Here is a 21,707-nt window from a genome sequence, read left to right as displayed (position 1 = left end):
AAGTGACCTTATCGCAATGTCTTCAATTCCTCTTCTTGTTGTGGCTAGGGAATTCTGCCTTCATTTCCATGACTGCGTTTAGGGCATCATCTCCATGGCTGTGTTTTAGAGCATCATCTCTATTAGGGTGCATTGTCTTCTTAGGATCTCTCCTCCCACCAAAACCCAAGACAAGTGGAGAGGAAGAGATCACAAGGAGTGTGTGTTCAAATGACCTTCAAGGCACCTCTATTTATAATAAAACGTGGAGCACAAGTGGGGGTTATTTGGTTGCTAGTCGACCTTCATAGATTGTCCCATAACACAAATAAATTCATATCTCCATGAATACTTATCGGAATGGGATGATCTTTAGATCAATCCTGCACCTCTCAATGAGAGGAATCCAAGAAAAATATCATCTTCCATAAATAAGATGACCCACATGGATTTTTGCCCTACTTTCCAATTTTAACACTCCCTCTCAACTAGGGAGAACTCCATCTGCTAATCCATCTGTTAGACTGTACTATCACTGCCATCAGTGCCCTACACTGTTTGCTCTGCTGAACCATGAAGAAGAAGAATTGATCGAGAATGTCTCATACCATTTTCTACTAACCCGAAGTCAGTCCCATATGAAGAGAGTGTATCATACCACTCTTACTAATCCAAAATCAGTTCCAAAGAGAGTGTATCATACCACTCTTACCGATCTGAAATCAGTTCCAAAAGAGAGTGATTTATATCACTCTTACTGACCTGAAGTTAGTTCCAAAAGAGAGTGTCTCAAACCACTCATACTGACCCGAAGTCAGTTTCATTGATCCCAAATCAATATCATCCTAACATAGGGAGTACGATAGTAACACGATGCGTCCATTGGTACTACTATGGTCCCAATCCTCATTTCCCTACTCATTAGCAAGATGAGAGGTACTTCCCATGAGTCCCAGACTACATGGGTAGGATGTCTTGGCAGGAGAAGGATGAACCCCTCATCTTGCCTACATGTCACAAGGGGTATCTCAGGGGAAGGCTGAACCACTAGCCCTGTACACAACAGATCACTAGGGGAAGGTTGAACCACTCACCCTATGATTGTGTCTTGGCTAGAGAAAGATGAATCACTCATCCTGCCTACATAGAAGACCACTAGGGGAAGGCTGAACCATTCACCCTATGGTTTCTCATCACTCCAAGATGTACCCATAAGCCCCCTGGAGCTCCCAGAGCTTAATGTCCATATCATATAGGACCCTTAGGAGAAATTCTCTCCACGACTCCTAGTCTTTTTTAGAAAGTCACCAATTTGACCTTTCCCAGGGGCTTAGATAGAATTTTGGTGACCTGTACATTAGTCCCAATGCGATGGAGCCTTCTTGCTCATCGATGTACCATATCCCAGATAAAATGGTACCTGATGTCTATATGTTTGGAGCGATCATAGAACACAGGATTCCTCAACAATCGAATCCCCCTCTGGTTGTCACAGGAGATCACGATGATATCCAATACATGTCCAAACATGTAACTGAAGAGCTTCTACAACTAGACAGCTTCACATGAGGTCACACTCATAGCTATGTATTCGGTCTCTGCGGTAATCAAAGCAACCGACTTCTACTTCCTACTCATCCAGGATATCGTAGCAGAGCTCAAAGAGAACCAGCACCCATAAGTGCTCTTGTGATTCTCCACACTACCTACCCAGTCAGCATTCGAATAATCATGCAGCTTCACATTTCTGGCATTGTATCTCAATCCATGGAAAATTGTGCCCCGAAGATATCTCAAAGATTCTTGGCACCAATCTAGTGAGGCTCAACCATATATGAGCTCAACATGCTAATTGCAAAACATATATCCAGATGGGATTTCACTAAGAACATCAATACTAGAATGAGATTATGAAACTCAGAGGCATTTCCCAAATAAGGTCAGGCATCACTATCACATAACTTCTGAAAGTTAAGCTCCATCGAGGTAGTCACGGGCTTGCAGTTTACCATTCCAAATCTAGAATTCAACTCCATCTTACTTTTTCAAATGAGAGGATCTGCACCTATTAGGAAGAGGTCATCCTCATAAGGTTCCAGTATGAAAGGTCTATCATCCACCACCTTCAAGAAACGGTTTGGATCGGCTTCACTCCTAGTGAATCTCAGCTTCATCAGACAATTATCAATCCTCTCATATCAAGCTCAGGGTGTTTATTCTAAAACATAGAGAGATTTCTTCCACCTGCATACTTGAGATTCCCAATCATGAATCTCAAACCCCCCAAGTTGTTCCACATATGAGGTCTTTCTATTACATGGGGGGAATGGTCCCCTTGTAATATTTCCTTTCGTACATGATCTGAAAATGGGGCGCTAAAGGCTTCTTGTCTGCTTGTAAGAACCTCTCCCACTCCAAAGCTTAAATATATTCCCATGATATATGCTTATGATTGATAATTGCGGAATTAAAAGTGCTTGAAAGAGGTGTATGTTTATGTTTGTTTTTAAACTGTTCAAGTGCTTATGTATATTTACTTATGCTAATATTTAAACACATGTAATAGTAAATAAAGAAGCAAATCAGCAAACATATAAGACAACAATATAATTAGGAGTTCACCCAAACCTCCTGGGCTACGTCTCTGTGAGCTCTAGTCAACTCGACTAGGCTCTCTGGGATTATGGTAATCTTTCTTTTATAAGTTCCACACTCAACTCCATTGGTTTAAAACTGAACCTATGGGTTTAGAATAGCATCTTATCCATGGCTATCCATACTCTATAGACAGATTTGGGTTTCTCTGGACTAGACTCCTTCAATCAGTGCTCTGAGCTATCTTGGGCTCTAGCTTACACCAATTCCCTCAGAGTTCTTTTAATTGTCTCTGGAACTCCTTATTCTATCTTCGACACCCATCGGACATTAGCAATAGCTTGATCATTTGATCTCTTTGCTATTCTCTGGCTCTGTCTGCCCTCTGGCTCTCTGGCTCTCAGGCTTTGCAACTCTGCTGTGTTCAGCTCTCTGGCTCTACAACTCTGCTGCACTCAACCCTCTGAGGAATCACCCCTTTGCCATCACCCCCAACCTCTGGTGGCTTCTCTAGCTTTCTCTAGAACTGCGGCTCTGCCTCCAACCGTTGGTGGCCTTGCCTCTATCAGCTCTTTAAAGGGAAAAAAATAGCTTCTCTGCTTCGCTCTCTGGCCTTTGAGGTGTTGGGTTGTGTTATATTCTTTCCACGACTAGCCCACGTAGTTAACAGGGGGGTTAGAAGGGGGACGGAGCTCCCCCTTCATTGCGCCGATTGCATAGCGGGGGGGAGTCACAGGGGGTTTGAAGGGTAAAGGTAACCCCACTCTATGGGGTCTAGGGCAGCGCCCCAAAAAATTTTGCTTTTGGACCCTATATTAGGTTAGGTGGACCTATCTATGGTTTTGTGCATGATTTTCGCACATGGTTTTGGACGCGATGGTTTTCGGTCCATGGTATTGGATGCTTCGGCATGTATAAATATGTATTATAACATTGAAAGGAATATAACGAAAAATCAAACTGGTAGTCCCGGTTTTGGGATCCAGGGGAAAATCTTTGTGTATATGTGTTTTATGTGTTATGCTCTCGCATTGTTTATTTTCTGTGTTTTACAATTCGTATGCAGGTAATTTTTGTACGGGATTAAAACCTACATTTGGTATCAGAGTTGTTTTGGCTTCAAGGGGAGGCCTTTGTTGCTGAGGGGTTTCACTCGGGCCTGTGGTAGACCCTGTTCAGTGGGAGATCCGCAAGATCGATTCTAGTGGTGAAAGAAGATGGCGAGCAGTGGAAAGATAGAGATCGAGAAATTTAATGGTCAGAGTTTTGAGTTGTGGAAACTCAAGAAGGAGGATCTGTTGGTGGATAAAGATCAGTGGATCGCAGTAGATCCACATACTAAACCAATGGGAGTGTCCGATGAAGAATGGAAGAAGTTGGATCGGAAGGCAAAGAGCACAATACGATTATGTGTCTCAGATTCAGTATTGTTGAATGTATCAGGGGAAGCTACGGCAAAGGCTTTGTGGGACAAGTTAGGGACTTTGTACCAATCTATGTCTCTAGTGAATAAATTGTTCCTACAGAAAGCATTGTATAACCTGAGGATGAAAGATGGAGACTCGGTGATAGAGCATCTGAACGCATTTAATACTATGGTAAGTCAGTGATCATCTGTTGATATTAAAATTTCAGATGAAGATAAGTGCATCAGTTTGTTGTGTTCTCTACTAGATTCGTGGGATAGTCTGGTTATTGCAATAGGTAGTAATGCAACTGCCTTGCAGTTTGATGAAATAATCTCATCCTTGCTGATGAAGGAGATGAGATGGAAAAATATGGAGATCCAGAATGGTGATGCCTTGTCTGTACGAGGACAGTCCCAAAACATAAACAAAAATAAGTCATCGAGTGGGAGATCTAAATCTCCAGGAAAACCTATAAAGGTGGTGTGCTGGAAATGCGGAAAGGAAGGACACTACAAAAGGGACTATAAATCTAAAGCTCCTGACAAAGGAAAGGGATCTGATGATGCTTCTTTTGTAGAGGCGAAAACCACCTTAGATGAAGGTGGGGATGTGTACTTGGTTTCTTCAAGTACACATGTAGATCATGAGGCATGGTTTATTGACTCAGGTGCATCCTTTCACTTCACTCTCCATAGAGAGTGGTTCTGTGAGTATGATAAATACGATGGTGGTGATGTCTTCTCAGGGGATGATAAGAAGCCTAGAATCATTAGTCGCGGAAAAGTAAAGTTGAAGTTGCAAGGTGGAAGGGTAAGAACACTTCCAGGTGTTCTGCATATTCATGCATTAGCCAGAAATCTGATTCTGTAAGCAAGCTAGATGATGCAGGCGTAAAAACAGTGTTCAATAAAGATAACTGCAAGATGGTTCGGGGAGCACTGGTATTGATGCGGGGAGTTCAGACTGGAACTCTGTACAAGCTGTAAGTTAGCATTGTTATTGATGAGTGCAACAGTTCTATGGTTCCTGAAAGTGGAGCAGAAAATCTAGTGGTCTCTAGAGAGAATACCATGTTGTGGCATCAAAAGCTTGGACATATTAGAGAGAAGGGCCTTTGAATACTTCATGGTAAATGTATGGTAGAAGGTATGAATAATAGCTATCTGGATTTTGATTCCTGTGAAAATTGTGTATATGTGAAGCAAAATCGGGTGAGTTTCCCTTCTGGTGGTAAGAGGGTGAAATAGATATTAGAGCTTGTGCACAGTGACGTGTTTGGACCTATGAAGGTTCCATCACTGGGTAAGCCTGTTTACTATGTATCATTTATAGATGACTTCTCAAGGAATATATGGATATATTTCCTTAAAAAGAAATCTGAAGTCTTTGACATGTTTAAAGAATTTAAGACTCTGGTGGAAAACCAGACAAAGAAGAAGATAAAGGCGTTGAGGATAGATAATGGTGGAGAGTTTTGCAGTAAGGAATTTGAAGAATTCTATAAGAAGTGTGGTATAGCATGGAAAAAGACTAGTCCATATACACCTCAGCAAAATGGAGTTGCAGAAAGAATAAACAAGACGTTGATGTAAAGGGCAAGAAGCATGCTCAGTGGTGCCGAGTTAGGACAAGAATTCTGGGCAGAGGCAGTGAAGACAGCATGTTACCTAGTCAACAGATCACCTTCATCAGCATTGGAGGATAAGACTCCATAAGAGGTATGGACTGGTAAGAAACCCTCTCTTTCACATCTGAGGGTATTTGGAGGTAATGCATATGTACATGTTCCAAAGGAGAAACGAACCAAGTTGGATAGTAAATCTGAAAAGTGCATCTTTATTGGGTATAAGGATGGTTTAAAGGGTTATAAGCTTTGGAACCCAGCAATAAGGAAGGTTGTGTACAGCCGAAATGTAGTGTTCACAGAAGTGAAAGATGTTATTAAACATGAAGTCCAACCAGAGGAACCTGAGAAGAGAGAGTTTGAGCTAAAGGAAGAAGAATCAGACTCTACAGCAGAGGAGGAATCAGAAGATGAAGAGCCACAAATTCCGGGTGTAAGAAGATCAGTTCGAGAAATATGGCAACCAGAAAGGTATAGTCCATCTGCTTTCAGTTCAAATTTTTCTTTATCTATTACTGATGATGATCCCAGAACTGTGAAGGAAGCAGTAGATTCAGAGGATGGAAAACTTTGGAAAGAGGCCATGGTTGATGAAATGGCATCTTTGCACAAAAATGAGTCTTGGGATCTAGTGGAGTTGTCGGTTGGAAGGAAACCCATTAGCAGCAAATGGGTGTTCAAGAAGAACACAAATGCAGAAGGAAAGGTGGAGAAATACAAAGCTCGGTTAGTAGAAAAAGGTTATTCCCAGGTGCCAAGAATTTATTTTGGTGATATTTTTTCTCCTGTTGCCAAGGTAGCTTCTATTAGATTACTTTTATCTATTGTTGTTGCTTTTGATATTGAAGTAGAACAAATGGATGTGAAGACAGCATTTTTTCACAAGGATCTAGAAGAGGAGATCTACATGAAGCAACCTGAAGGCTTTCTGGTGAAGGGTAAGGAAGAATAGGTATGTAAGTTAAAGAAGTCTCTATATGGGTTAAAACAGTCACCAAAGATATGGTATCAAAAATTTGATACATTTATACGGGGACTTGGCTTCATTAGAAGCAAAGCAGATCATTGTGTGTATTTTAAATTAAATGGTGACCGTGTTATTTATCTGGTCTTGTATGTGGATGATATGTTACTGGTTGGAAATGACAAAGAAATTATCCAGGATTTGAAGACCCATTTGTCCTCCAAATTCGACATGAAAGATCTTGGTGCTGCAAACTATATTTTGGGCATGGAAATTAAAAGAGATCGGACAAAGAGGAAGCTCTGGTTAAACCAGAGGAAGTATGTTGAGACAATATTGCAGAGGTTTAATATGCAAGATAGTAAAACGGTCAAGGTTCCTATTCCTGCAGGTGTAAAGTTATCTGTTGAACAGTGTCCCAAGACACAAGAAGAGGAAGAGGACATGTCCCGTGTTCCATATGCAAGTGCAGTCGGTAGCCTGATGTATACGATGGTCTGTACTAGACCAGACATTGCACATGCAGTTGAAGTATTGAGCAGGTTTATGTAAAAACCAGGGAAGGAGCACTGGACAGCAGTGAAGCGGGTTTTCAGGTATTTGTGTGGCACTAGTGATTATGGTTTGTGCTACCAAGGAAGACCAGGATTGGACAGAGTGTTGGATATTCATGGCTTTGTTGATGTAGACTAGGCTGGAGATATGGATCAGAGAAGATCTACAAGTGGGTATGTGTTTAACCTATTTGGAGGTGCAGTCAATTGGATGAGTAAGAAACACTCTGTAGTGGCACTATCAACTATAGAGGCAGAATATATGGCAGCTGCTCATGCAAGCAAGGAAGCAGTATGGTTGCAAAGATTGTGTTCAAGTATGCGGTTAGTACAGGGAGCTATAAGGATAGACTGTGAAAGCCAAAGTGCAATATTCTTGGAAAAGAACCCTGCATCTCATTCAAAGACAAAGCACATTGATGTTCAGTATCACTTTTTGAGGGATATGATAGAAGACAAAAAGGTGTTGCTAGTAAAGGTGGACACTTTGACGAATACTGCAGATGCTGATGAGCCCCAATTTTTGGTACAATTTGGGCTCATTTGGCCTACTTGCTCTGCTCAAACCATTCATTTTTTATTGCTTATGCATTCATTTATTGGTTTATTCGTGTTGTTTGTAGGAAGAAGGGTAGACTCTACGTGACTAATGCATGATGTTTTCAGGTTTTTGGCATTAAAAGGGAGAAAAGACAACGAGAAAGGAGACAAGGAGACAATGAGGTGGCACTGCTGGTTTTTAGGAGAGGATGTCCATGGTCTTGGGGACCTTCCTCGTGATTCCCACCATAGCTCCGAGCTCCAATCCATCTCCCCACCGAGCTTAGAAGCAGCCAGCTGTTCTACATGAACAGCAGTTATAACTGTTCTACAGGAACAGCAATTATGACTGTCCTACAGGATCAGCAGTTTAAACTTCAGTTGGACAGTCGAGCTCCTAAAATCAAGGACACCTGTTGGATGAACATTTTGCATAAATACTGAGGCCGTAGCCTTGGATAGAAGCTTTTTGAACCTTGGTATTATTCTTGTAATTTGGAAGTACGAGCTACAGCTCGGTTTTGTAAGCCAATTTTGGCATGTCATCAGACTTTCGTTTATGAATAAAGGTAGTCAGATTTTGATCTCATTCTGAGTTTCTAAGGGAGCTATAGCTCTCAGGTTAGGGCCCAACCTGAGAGCAATAGATCTCCTCGGTGTTGTAATGTGTTTGCATTTCGTTCCAGCACTTTGAGTTTTTGCTTTCACATGCAATTCGAATTTACAGTTTGTTAGTTTAGTCTTTTTCATGAACTTAGTTAGGATTAGTTTATGGTGAATTTGTTTCAGTTGCTTAGATTCGATAGGAGGATAGTTATAAATTATTGGAGCTCCAGCAAAAGGTTGTTAAGGCTCACTGCCATCTCTGTTAGGGATTGGGGTGCAGTCCATAACCAACAACCAAAAAGAAAAGCAGTTCTTCTCATTTCCATGCAAGCTGCAACATAGACATTCTCGTTGAAGATCCATCCATGCACTTTTGACATTGAACCATAATGCTACATTTCACTTCCATGCATAAGTTTCATTTCTTGGTTTTCCATTGTTGTTCATAGGTTTCATGGCACATTTATCATAGGTTAATGAATTTCTCGTTTTGATGCATAAGTCATTTGTTTCATTTACGCTGCTCCTTATCAATCCACTTCCATCTTCTTCTCCTTGATCTATCCTCAAGTCCTATTCAACCCCTGTCTTACTCATTTACCCTCCAACTCTCCCATTTCTCACATAGCTCTACCTACTTCAACTTTCGTTGATCCCATCCTTCCAACCATCAACCCACTGCATACACTCTTCCTCCATCTGATTTCTCTGCTCCTGAGCCATCACCAGCTCCATCTCCATCTCACCTATCCTCCCACACCACTCCAACACTTCACCATCTCCCAAAACCTCCACGGCCAAACATCCTGTAGAATTGCACAGACTTCCTGTAGAAACCCCTGAGTTTCCTGTAGGATCCCCTGCAGACTTCCTGTAGAAACCTGCAAACTCGGTTGCTGAGCATCTGAACGTGGTAGGCTTCCGTGGACTGATGCTGGAGACCCTCTGGGACCTCCCTTAGCTATCCTAACCTTGCCCATGCTTTCCTTCCATTCCATTCGCTCCTGCACAACCAAACCCTAATCAAAAGCATCATCACAATAAATCCAACCACTTAATGAAAAAGTACAAAAACATGTCTTTTCAGATGCAAGTAGCTTAGATACATGTATTTCAGTTCACTGCAAGTAATGGCATTAGTGGTAGTTGTTTCATTCGCAGTTTTGCATAGTTAGGGTCTAGCTAGTTAAATTAGGGTTTCCTAGGGTTTTCATGCTTTATTGGTTTTCAGTTACCTTCTGCAACTAGATTAGTTTTCTTTCAGTTAGCTTTCGTCCATCATTCATAAAGCTTCTTCTGTGAGCCTATAGAAGTTGGCTTGAGCCCTAGCGGACTTGTGCCAACTGACCAAGTGACAGCTGCGACAAGAGCTAGTACTTGTGCATACAGCACCGTCGCTTCCAAGTTTGTACGAACTACCGGGTTGATAAAATTAGAGATAGGAAGCTCCAGGAGTTGTAGCATTATTGCTACAATACTGGAGCCCACCATCTTTTTGGCGCCGTTGCCGGGGAAGCGTCAGAGTATTAGTAATTGTTGCTTTTCTTCTATTTCCTTACTCTTGCCTTCTGCTGAGTAGTTTACTTCATTTCCATTCTGCAAAAGTAGCATAGACATTTCCTGCTTTCATAGATTAGCATTTCCTGCTTTCATAGATTAGCATTTCCTTTCTGCAAGCGTAGACTAGCATTTCCTTTCTGCAATTTCATTTGAGCAAAGTAGAATAGTTCTTTCCTGCTTTCAGTTAATTTTGCATCTTTCATAGTTAGTTGTAGATCAATCTGTCTCAGTTTTGCAGGTACCAAAAGAAAAGCAAAGCAAAAGCAATCAAAAAGAAAAAGAAAGTCTTTTCCATTTCATGCCTCGTAGGAACCGAGATAGATCAGGCAAATTCCTACCAAACACCCCCACCACATCACTGAGTCACCCTTCTCTCTTCTTTGGTGACAGTGACCCAGAAGAACCTATAGGTGAACAACCTGAGATATCCAAAGACCCTATAGTAGAAGAAGAGTTAGAGACCAATCCATCTGAAGCTATGGCTGACAATAGAAGAGAAGATGAGAGAATAGAAGGTGCCTTCCCCATCCGAGAGACCAATGGAGAGATGAAAATGAAGAACATTAGCCCCTCTGCCTTACCTCACTTCCATGGGCTGACCACTGAAGATCCAGACACCTTCCTGTTCGAGTTTGCTGTCCTTTGTAGAACCTATGACTATACTGAAGATGAGCAAAAGTTGAAACTTTTCCCTTCCACTCTCAAGGATGCAGCACTACGCTGGTTCATGGGCTTACCTGGGAATAGTATCACCACTTGGGCTCAGATGCAGCAAGCTTTCAACACCAAGTACCGGGATTACTGTAGGTCCAAGGAAACAAAGGGGGAAATCTTTCGGATGTCCATGGGAAATGATGAGTCCTTAGAGGATTATGAGGAGAGGTTCCAACTAAGCTATAAGCGGGCCAGGTGCACACTTGACCCTGAATCCCTCAAGTTGGTCCTGCTCCGAGGAGTCCCTGAAGACCTCTTAGATACCCTGCACATGTTAGCTGGGGGGGACATTTACCAGTTGCCTTATGAGGACATCAAGACTGTGTTTAGAAACCACTCCAGGGCAGCTCGGAAACGAGGTAGAGGAAACCACCTCTCAACTAGTGTCCCTTTCTCTAAACATGAGCTTGCAAATCAATTAGAAGATCTTAAGAGTGAGGTGAGACAAACCATTGCCATGCAGCTTGACACATTCAGGATTCAGCAAAAGAAAGAAGAGGCTGAGAGAGCCTTGGCTGTCTTCTGCCCTAGGTGCACAAGGAGGCACCCTAAGAACGAATGTCCATTGCATTCGGTTGAAGTGTGTTTCGTTTGTGAGGAGGACCATCCCACAAATCAGTGTCCAACCTTACCTGGGTTTAAAGTCATGTACCAAGGGACGGAAGCTCCCACAGAGCCTCTCTATTACCTCAACCAAAGGAGGCCTCAAGGATCTAGACCTTATCAGCAGGGGATGCAAGGGGCATCTCAAGCTTACTACAGCCCCAACCAATCGACTCCTATGCCTTCCTGGGGTCCCCCTGCTCATCCTTCATGGTCCATGCCTCCTCCATGGTCTTATCCACCTCAGTAACCCTCTCAACCTACTTCTCATTCATATCACTCACATACCCAGCCACAGCCTCAATGGAATGCACCTCAGTCGGGGTGGAGGCCCCAATACAACACTCCTGCCATCTTGCCTCCACCACCAGTTCAACCTCAGCCATTACCTCCTTCTCCTCCAAGGCAGCCTCAAATGCCTGCTCAACCGAACCCGAACCCCAACAATAGACAGGCCCAGCAGGTATACACTGGGGAAACCTCATGCCCCACCTATGCTGTGGAGATCCAGGAGATCAATCTTCGATCTGGAAAGACTCTACCAGATCGCCAACCTCCTCCCCCAGAGGATGAGGAAGATAAACAGGAAAGTGAACCAAAGGCTATTCCACCCTTTCCTGAGAGACTAACAGCCACCACACAACCCAACCCAGAGGAGGATGAGCTTCTGGGTGAGCTCAAGCAGTTGTGTGTAAAAATACCACTTCTCCAAGCCATCAAGGATGTGCCGATCTACAACAAGCTGGTTAAGGAGAAGTGTTTCAAACACCCAGGCAGACGGAAGAAAGATGCCTCAACTATCAATGTCATAGGACAACTGTCTGACCTTATGTTAGGACAAGTCATCTGCCCAAAGTACCTAGATCCTGGAAGTCCTGTAGTAGATGTTCACATCAATGGCACTATTATACCTCACACCTTGATTGATCTGGGGGCTGCCATTAATGTGATGACCAGGGATACCATGCTTAAGCTTAATCTTTAGGGTTCCTTGAGGAAGACCTCGACAGTACTGCAATTAGCAGATCGCTCCACCATGACTCCCGAAGGGATTGTGGAGGATGTCTTGGTCTCTATTGACTCTTGGGAATACCCTGCAGACTTCCTGGTTCTGCAACCAAAGGCCAAGCTTACTGGATATCCTCTCATTTTGGGAAGGCCTTGGTTAGCTACTGCAGATGCTTACATAAGTTGTCGTGCAGGAAACATGACCATCAAAAATGGTCCCATGTCCAAGCAGCTAGTCCTATACCCTCCTGCCCAACCCTCCTTAGAGCATGACTTACCACTCTGGTTGGAAGAAGGAGAGGAAGACGAGGTGTACTCAGCACCTCTGTGCACCTTAGATACCACTAGAAGAGACCCCCCAACCGAGGATGACTTGATCGAGACCTTGATCCAGAATCCACCTTCCAGTGCACTACCCTTAGAGAAATTGGTGGAGGATGCCCAAGCTAGCACCTTAGTGGATCTTTGTACAACCAACCCTGTTACTCCCAGAGTCAAGAATGTGGAGTTCGGCCCTGAGAAAGCATTGAAGATCAGCTCCTCCCTATCTCCTTCCCAGGAAAAGGAGCTGTGCAGTCTGTTGGCCAACCACCTTGATGCTTTCGCTTGGAGCTATAAGGAAATGAAAGGAGTCCATCCTTCGGTCTGTACCCATCATATATACATCAAAGAGGATTGTAAACCGGTTAGGCAACCTCAGAGGAGAATGAATCCAGCCCTTAAGGACATTGTTAAGGAAGAATTGCAAAAACTGTTGGATGCCGGATTCATTTACCCCATCTCAGATAGTGAATGGGTGTCCCCTCTAGTGTTGGTTCCCAAGAAAAATGGGAAATGGAGAATCTGTGTGGACTGCCGAGAACTGAACAAAGCTACCAAGAAGGACCATTTCCCTCTACCTTTCATAGATCAAGTGTTGGATGGACTGGCAGGAAAGAAGTTCTTCTCTTTCCTGGATGGGTTTAGCAGGTACAACCAAATCCAAATCAGCCCAGAAGACCAAGATAAGACCACCTTCACTTGTCCTTGGGGTACCTTTTCCTATCGAGTCCTTCCCTTTGGGCTATGCAATGCTCCTGCTACCTTTCAGAGAGCTGTCTTGAGCATCTTCTCGGAGCTGGTCCATGATGCAGTAGAAATCTATATGGATGACTTTACTCCTTATGGGGCCAACTTCCAGGAAGCATTGTCCAACCTGGGAAAAGTCCTAACCAAATGCACCGAGATGAACTTGTCCCTTAGTCCTGAAAAATCTGAATTCCTAATGACTGAAGGGACCGTGCTAGGCCATACCATTTCTTGCCAAGGATTGCAGGTGGATCCTAACAAAATTGCTCTCATCAAGAGGGTTCCACCTCCTCAAAAGGTCAGGGATGTCCGGAGTTTCTTGGGATTAGCAGGATACTACCGGAGATTCATTAAAGATTTCAGCAAGCTAGCCTCGCCATTGTTTGGCCTGTTGACAAAAGATGTGGAGTTTAATTGGACTAACGATTGTCAGAGGGCTTTAAATGAATTAAAGGACAAGTTGGTGTCAGCCCCAATCCTGAGAGGTCCAAACTGGGCCCTACCTTTCCACATCCACACTGATGCCTCGAACAAAGCCATAGGTGCAGCTTTAGGACAAGTTGAGCAGAAACCTCCATATGCCATTTACTTTGTTAGCAAAAACTTGTCCAAAGCTGAGCTGAATTACACTGTAACCGAGAAAGAATTCTTGGCTGTGGTCCATGCATTGAACAAGTTCCGACATTATATTACTGGTTACCAGACCTTTGTACATACTGACCATGCTGCTATTAGATATTTAATGAATAAACCAGATGTGAATGCTCGTATTATTAGATGGTTACTTTTATTGCAGCAGTTTGATTTGACCATTGTTGACAAACCAGGTAGAGAAAATGTTGTTGCTGACTTTTTATCTAGATTGGATTTGTCTGCAGATGAGGATGGAACAGTGGACGACCAGATGCCTGATGAACATCTGTTTGCTATTTCAGTACTCTCTCCATGGTTCGCTGATATAGCAAACTATCTTGTTTCAGCACAGTTCCCTCCACACCTATCTTCCAGAGAGAAGAGCAGAATCATCAGAAAAAGTGCCTCATTCACTTGGATCGGGGGCAATATGTTCAAGCTTGGCCCCGATCAGATCTTAAGGCGTTGTGTAAGGGAGGAGGAATTCTTTGATATCCTCCTCACTTGTCATGATGGGCCTTGTGGAGGACATTTTGCAGCAAAGAGAACTGCCTTCAAGATCCTGCAGGCAGGCTACTATTGGCCCACACTTCATCAAGATGTCAGAAGATATGTCAGTCAGTGTGACCAATGCCAAAGAATGGGGAAACCGACCCAAAGGGATGAGATGCCTCTCCAACCTCAAGTGACCCTTGAGCCATTTGAGAAGTGGGGCATGGACTTTGTGGGCCCAATCAACCCCTCTTCAAGGCAAAGGACTTACATCATTGTGTGTACTGACTATTTGACAAAGTGGGCAGAGACCAAAGCAATCAAAGCAGCAACAGAAGAAAAGGTGGCCGAGTTCCTAAGAGAGAACATCTTCTATAAGTTTGGCTATCCAAGAGAGCTGGTTACCGATCAAGGGAGCCAGTTCACCTCCAACCTGGTTGAAGATCTCCTAGCTCATCACAAGATCAAGCATAGGACTTCCACCCCTTATCACCCTCAAGCAAATGGGCAGGTGGAAGTCACCAATAGAGCATTAGAAGGGATCTTGACTAAAGTGGTGAGCAGCAGCAGAAAGGACTGGGCAGATCGCCTGGTTGAAGCCACATGGGCTTACAACACCACTTGGAAGACCACCACCGGCTTCACACCGTATGAGCTGGTCTATGGGAAGAGAGCTTTGCTGTCCATTGAGTTTGAATACAACACTTTGAGGATGGCAGCTCAGCTGGATCTAGATCTCAGCCATGCACAACAAGAAAGGCTGCTGCAGCTGAATGGCCTGGATGAGCACCGAATGCAGGCCCTCCTTCACTCAGAAGTGGTTCAACTTCAGAGAAAGGTGTGGCATGACCAACATCTCCATGACAAGCAATTTCAGCCGGGAGATTGGGCTTTGTTGTATGACTCAAGATACAAAGATTTCAAGGGGAAGCTGAGAACTAGATGGCTAGGACCATATGCAGTGGAGAAATGCCATGACAATGGATCTGTCCTCATTCGAACCATTGATGAGGAAGCCATTCCCATGCTTGTCAATGGGCATCGTTTGAAGATCTACAGGAGACCTCTCTCAAGACAAGAGTTCATCAAAACTATGGAGAAATCTGTATTGGTCATAGAGAAGGGTTCTGCCTCTGCTTTTGGCATACCCTGAAGAAAAAAAAAAAGATCCTTGGGTGAAAACCTCTCTGAGGCGCCCAAGGCAGGTAGTAGGGGTGAAAACCTCATTGAGGCGCCCCTATTGTCTTTCAAAAAAAAAAAAAAAGGAGAAAAAGTTGAAAAAGATCCTTGAGTGAAAACCTCTCTGAGGCGCTCAAGGCAGATGGCACGGGTGAAAACCTCTTTGAGGCGCCCCTGTTATCTTTCAAAAAAAAAAAAAACGAGAAAAAAAGAAAAAAGAAAACACAATAAGCAAAATATGGTAAAAATTGCATGCAGGTTGCAGATGTTCTATGGAGAAGAGGAAGCCCTTCAACTCAAAGCCAAGGGTCCTTATCATGCTCACAAGCACCTCCTCCAAGAGTACCCATGTTGTTTTCAAGGTATGTGCAATTTTATCATGGTTTGAATCTTCTACAGGAAGATGCTGTCTTTCTACAGGAAGGTGCAGTCTTTCTACAGGAAGGCGCGGATTTTCTACAGGAAAGTGCAGACTTTCTACAGGAAGGCCGAACTTTCTACAGGAAACTTCCTGTAGGAGTTTTGGACGACCAGAATTCATCTTAAAAAGAGATTTCGCGACTATGGATCGGTTTGGACGCATGCAAGCCTCTGTTAGCATCCTTGCACATTGCTGTCCCCTTGCTCCACCATCCTTGTCGTCATGCGACCAAGTTCCCTGCACCAACAAAGAAGATCGATGAGTTCTCGCGGGAAAAGCCATTTTCAAAGTCAGACAAATGCTGGGATCTCATACCGTAGGCATCAAGAGCTCCGGGAACGTGATTGAAACGCCAGAACCTCCGTCGTGCAGCATGCACCCAAGGAGAAAGGACTGTTACGAGACCCCTCGCGGGAATCCTGTAACAGTTCAACCTGCTCGAGTGGATACCATTCACAGTACCGCCATCTGAAATGAAACGCGGGCGCATGCAAGCAAAACATCCACTCCATCGTTGGCAGCCTGTAACCACGAGCCTCCGGGTCTGTGTAAGTCGCATGCAGCAGGTAGATCCACTCACCATCGTCCAAGAACTGGAAAAATCGTGTGCAGCCACGCAGGTAAGTGTCTCAACCCTTCCTTCCATCAAATCGCATGAATCTTACTTTGAAATTGTTTGCAAGCGTAAAATTGAATGGTTGAGCGGCCGTATGGCCAGTCGACTGGCCACGTCGGCTAGTTAAAGTGTAATTGGATGTTTGGGTGGCGGCCACGACAAGGAGAATGAACGGCACGCACGTGAGAACACTCTCGTCAGAACATGAGTTAACAGGAAGAGGCGGCGGTAAATCTGTGGGAATGGATGCGGCAGCAAGCGAATACGCAGGCGGATGATGGATGACGTCGCCCAACGGTCCGGCGGGGACAGCTCATCCCCCGCGCCACGGATTGCGCCGATTCAAAATCTAATCGGCTAGATCATGCGCATGCATTTATCATCCAACACTTCAAACTCGGGTGGCTATTCTGATCTCCTCTGCACGTTGATACGCCGAGCTATTGGCTACCAGAACACCGGTAAAGCACACCTCGAGCGCGGGCCAACTACAGTCCTCCCCGAGAATTGCGCGTTGTTTCTACAGGAACGCAGTTCTACAGGAACGCAGTTCTACAGGAGCGCAGTCTACAGGAACACAGTCATCTACAGGAAAGCGGGTGCCTCACGAAAAAGGTGGCCAATTAAAGAGGTAACCCTGAACTCTTCATGCAACTGGTTAGTAGAAGTGGCAAGACCATCGTCCACAGTCGGGTCATAAAGATATTGGTGGAATTGTTGTTTGCTGTACCTATGTTGTCGTTCTACAGGATGTCAGTTTAGGTAGACTGTGTTGAAATTTTGTAGATTATATGCATGCTCTGCCTTAATAGACCAAATCTCTGTTGCATTTGCCACCTTTAATTAAACCGACCGTGTTCATCATGCTGGGTGGGTTTATAAGACGGGAACCCACTGATTCAACTAAACTAAGGAGAAACCAGGCAGTGGTAGAGCTCTTCACCAGAGCACAATGGATGCCTTTTTGTGATAAGCTGCAGGGCTACGATGATGAAGTGGCTGAAGAATTCTTGCAGGCTCTGAAGCCTAAATCTCAGACACTGGCCACAGTGAACTTCAGAGGTCTAAGCCTCAAGCTCACCCCAGAACATATCAGTCGGATCACAGAACTTCCTATGGGTCTGCCGTGGGATAAAGAGGAGAGAAAGCTGAGTCAGCAGGCAAAGAAGGAATTCTTCCCACCTGAGGAAGAATTCTCGGAGGACAAAAACGGGGTGCGAAGAACGAGCCTGTCACCACCTTGGAACGAAGTCAGCTTGCAAATCATGAAATATATTACTTGTGAAGGTCGTTTCAGCATCGTGTATGCATATCACTTTCGGCTGCTCACTGAATTACGGCACCGAATTGACCTTCCTGTAGAACAAAAACTGAGCATCCCTTATTACCTCCTGCAGTCTCTAATGGAGTGTGCTACAAAGCTGAAAGAGGGTATACCAGATCAGATAGCCCACCATGGGTTGATCAAGCTTCTTGTGGAAGATGCATTGCACCCATATAAGGTCCCCCTCTCATGGGAATCCTTCCGGAATTTAACAAAAGATGGGGACATTAAAATGTTGATCGAAGAAATGGGTTCCTCCAGCAGTGAGGAACACGAAGCAGTGGCCGAGGAATAGAGAGAAGAAGGCCAAGAGACCCCGACAACAGTACAGAAGGGAGAACAGAGGAAGAAGCATGAGGAAAAGGAGGACAAAGAAAAGGGTGGCACACCTATCCTGTCAGCAAGAGAAAAGAGGATAAAGAGTAGAATGGACAAAGCAGAGGTGGCCCACGTCAGCCCAAGCACCTCAACAGCACCTGCAACCAAAGTAAAAAGCAAAACTCAAGCAGGCAAGCAAGCAGAGGTGGAGACACCTGTGTCTACAGGAAAGCAAAAACAGGCTTCTACAGGAAGCCCGAAAACACAAACACAGGCTTCTACAGGAAGCCCGAAAATCATTGAAAAACAGGCTTCTACAGGAAGCCCAAAAACAAAAACAAAGGCTTCTACAGGAAGCCCGAAGATCAGTGAGAAGCAGGCTTCTACAGGAAGCCCAAAAGCAAAGACCAAGGCTTCTATAGGAAGCCCGAAAATCGTTGGAGAACAGGCTTCTACAGGAAGCCCAAAAACGGAGACAAAGGCTTCTACAGGAAGCCCGAAATTGCAAAAACAGGCTTCTACAGGAAGCCCGAAGACAGAGACAAGGGCTTCTACAGGAAGCCCGAAATTGGAAAAAGGGGCTTCTACAAGAAGCCCGAAAGTCATTGAGACACAGCCTCCTACAGGAGGTCTGAAGACAGAGAGAGGGCCTTCTACAGGAAGCCCAAAAGCGGGAAAGAAAGAATCTTCTACAGGAGGCCCGGAAGTGGGCAAAGCAGGGTCTTCTAAAGGAAGTCCGAAATCTGAAAAGGAGGGGCCCTCTACAAGGAGCTCTGAGAGAGCAAAACGCAAGAAAGAGAAGGCTGGCATTCTCGAAAAGGAGGCAGCAGCGGCGCTGGCCGCCCTCAGTACACCTCCAAAACTGAAGGAGAAAAGGGAGAGGGAGACCCCTCTACCATCTGAAGCCAGGAGAAGCAAGAGGATGACCACGGGCAAGCCACAGCCTCCACCCAGCAGCCAAACCATTTCAGGGGATGTCCCTACTTCACCCAGTGCAAGAACCCCCTCTAAAACATCAGCCACCCCCGAAAAGGGGAGCCCAAAAATAACTTCCTGGACACGAAAAATAGGCCAGTCGCCTTCCGAAGCCCGGCTCCAGGAAATAAGAAAGGGGGAAGAAGCATCACCTTCGTCGCCACCAGAGGCAGCAAAGGCAGGGCCGCCAAAAACGGGAAAGGAAGAAGCGCCACCCTCGGCAGAAAAGGCAGAACCACCAAAAACAGGGAAGGAAAAGCATGCTCCGGGCTCTAGTTCTCGGCCAAAGACGAGGAGCCAGGGCAAAGTTGCTCAAGGATGAGCAAATAGTTTAGCTGGGGGGTGATGATGAGCCCCAATTTTTGGTACAATTTGGGCTCATTTGGCCTACTTGCTCTGCTCAAACCATTCATTTTTTATTGCTTATGCATTCATTTCTTGGTTTATTCGTGTTGTTTGTAGGAAGAAGGGTAGACATTCTATCTACGTGACTAATGCATGATGCTTTCAGGTTTTTGGCATTAAAAGGGAGAAAAGACAACGAGAAAGGAGACAAGGAGACAATGAGGTGGCACTGCTGGTTTTTAGGAGAGGATGTCCACGGTCTTGGGGACCTTCCTCGTGATTCCCACCATAGCTCCGAGCTCCAATCCATCTCCCCACCGAGCTTAGAAGCAGCCAGCTGTTCTACAGGAACAACAGTTATAACTGTTCTACAGGAACAGCAATTATGACTGTCCTACATGATCAGCAGTTTAAACTTCAGTTGGACAGCCGAGCTCCTAAAATCAAGGACACCTGTTGGATGAACATTTTGCATAAATACTGAGGCCGTAGCCTTGGATAGAAGCTTTTTGAACCTTGGTATTATTCTTGTAATTTGGAAGTACGAGCTACAGCTCGGTTTTGTAAGCCAATTTTGGCATGTCATCAAACTTTCGTTTATGAATAAAGGCAGTCAGATTTTGATCTCATTCTGAGTTTCTAAGGGAGCTATAGCTCTCAGGTTAGGGCCCAACCTGAGAGCAATAGATCTCCTCGGTGTTGTAATGTGTTTGCATTTCGTTCCAGCACTTTGAGTTTTTGCTTTCACATGCAATTCGAATTTACAGTTTGTTAGTTTAGTCTTTTTCATGAGCTTAGTTAGGATTAGTTTATGGTGAATTTGTTTCAGTTGCTTAGATTCGATAGGAGGATAGTTATAAATTATTGGAGCTCCAGCAAAAGGTTGTTAAGGCTCACTGCCATCTCTGTTAGGGATTGGGGTGCAGTCCATAACCAACCACCAAAAAGAAAAGCAGTTCTTCTCATTTCCATGCAAGCTGCAACATAGACATTCTCGTTGAAGATCCATCCATGCACTTTTGACATTGAACCATACTGCTACATTTCACTTCCATGCATAAGTTTCATTTCTTGGTTTTCCATTGTTGTTCATAGGTTTCATGGCACATTTATCATAGGTTAATGAATTTCTCGTTTTGATGCATAAGTCATTTGTTTCATTTACGCTACTCCTTATCAATCCACTTCCTTCTTCTTCTCCTTGATCTATCCTCAAGTCCTATTCAACCCCTGTCTTACTCATTTACCCTCCAACTCTCCCATTTCTCACATAGCTCTATCTACTTCAACTTTCGTTGATCCCATCCTTCCAACCATCAACCCACTGCATACACTCTTCCTCCATCTGATTTCTCTGCTCCTGAGCCATCACCAGCTCCATCTCCATCTCACCTATCCTCCCACACCACTCCAACACTTCACCATCTCCCAAAACCTCCACGGCCAAACATCCTGTAGAATTGCACAGACTTCCTGTACAAACCCCTGAGTTTCCTGTAGGATCCCTTGCAGACTTCCTGTAGAAACCTGCAAACTTGGTTGCTGAGCATTCGAACGTGGTAGGCTTCCGTGGACTGATTCTGGAGACCCTCTGGGACCTCCCTTAGCTATCCTAACCTTGCCCATGCTTTCCTTCCATTCCAACCGCTCCTGCACAACCAAACCCTAATCAAAAGCATCATCACAATAAATCCAACCACTTAATGAAAAAGTACAAAAACATGTCTTTTCAGATGCAAGTAGCTTAGATACATGTATTTCAGTTCACTGCAAGTAATGGCATTAGTGGTAGTTGTTTCATTCGCAGTTTTGCATAGTTAGGGTCTAGCTAGTTAAATTAGGGTTTCCTAGGGTTTTCATGCTTTATTGGTTTTCAGTTACCTTCTGCAACTAGATTAGTCTTCTTTCAGTTAGCTTTCGTCCATCATTCATAAAGTTTCTTCTGTGAGCCTATAGAAGTTGGCTTGAGCCCTAGCGGACTTGTGCCAGCTGACCAAGTGACAGCTGCGACAAGAGCTAGTACTTGTGCATACAGCACCGTCGCTTCCAAGTTTGTACGAACTACCAGGTTGATAAAATTAGAGATAGGAAGCTCCAGGAATTGTAGCATTATTGCTACAATACTGGAGCCCACCAGATGCATTGACAAAATTTGTGAGCTCTGAGAATTTCTCGTGGTG

The sequence above is a fragment of the Pinus tabuliformis genome, chromosome 4_1, assembly GCF_031772625.1.
Source record: "Pinus tabuliformis cultivar Carrire ecotype Pingquan chromosome 4_1, CPIR1, whole genome shotgun sequence".
NCBI lineage: Eukaryota > Viridiplantae > Streptophyta > Pinopsida > Pinales > Pinaceae > Pinus > Pinus tabuliformis.
This window is presented reverse-complemented; position numbering follows the sequence as displayed.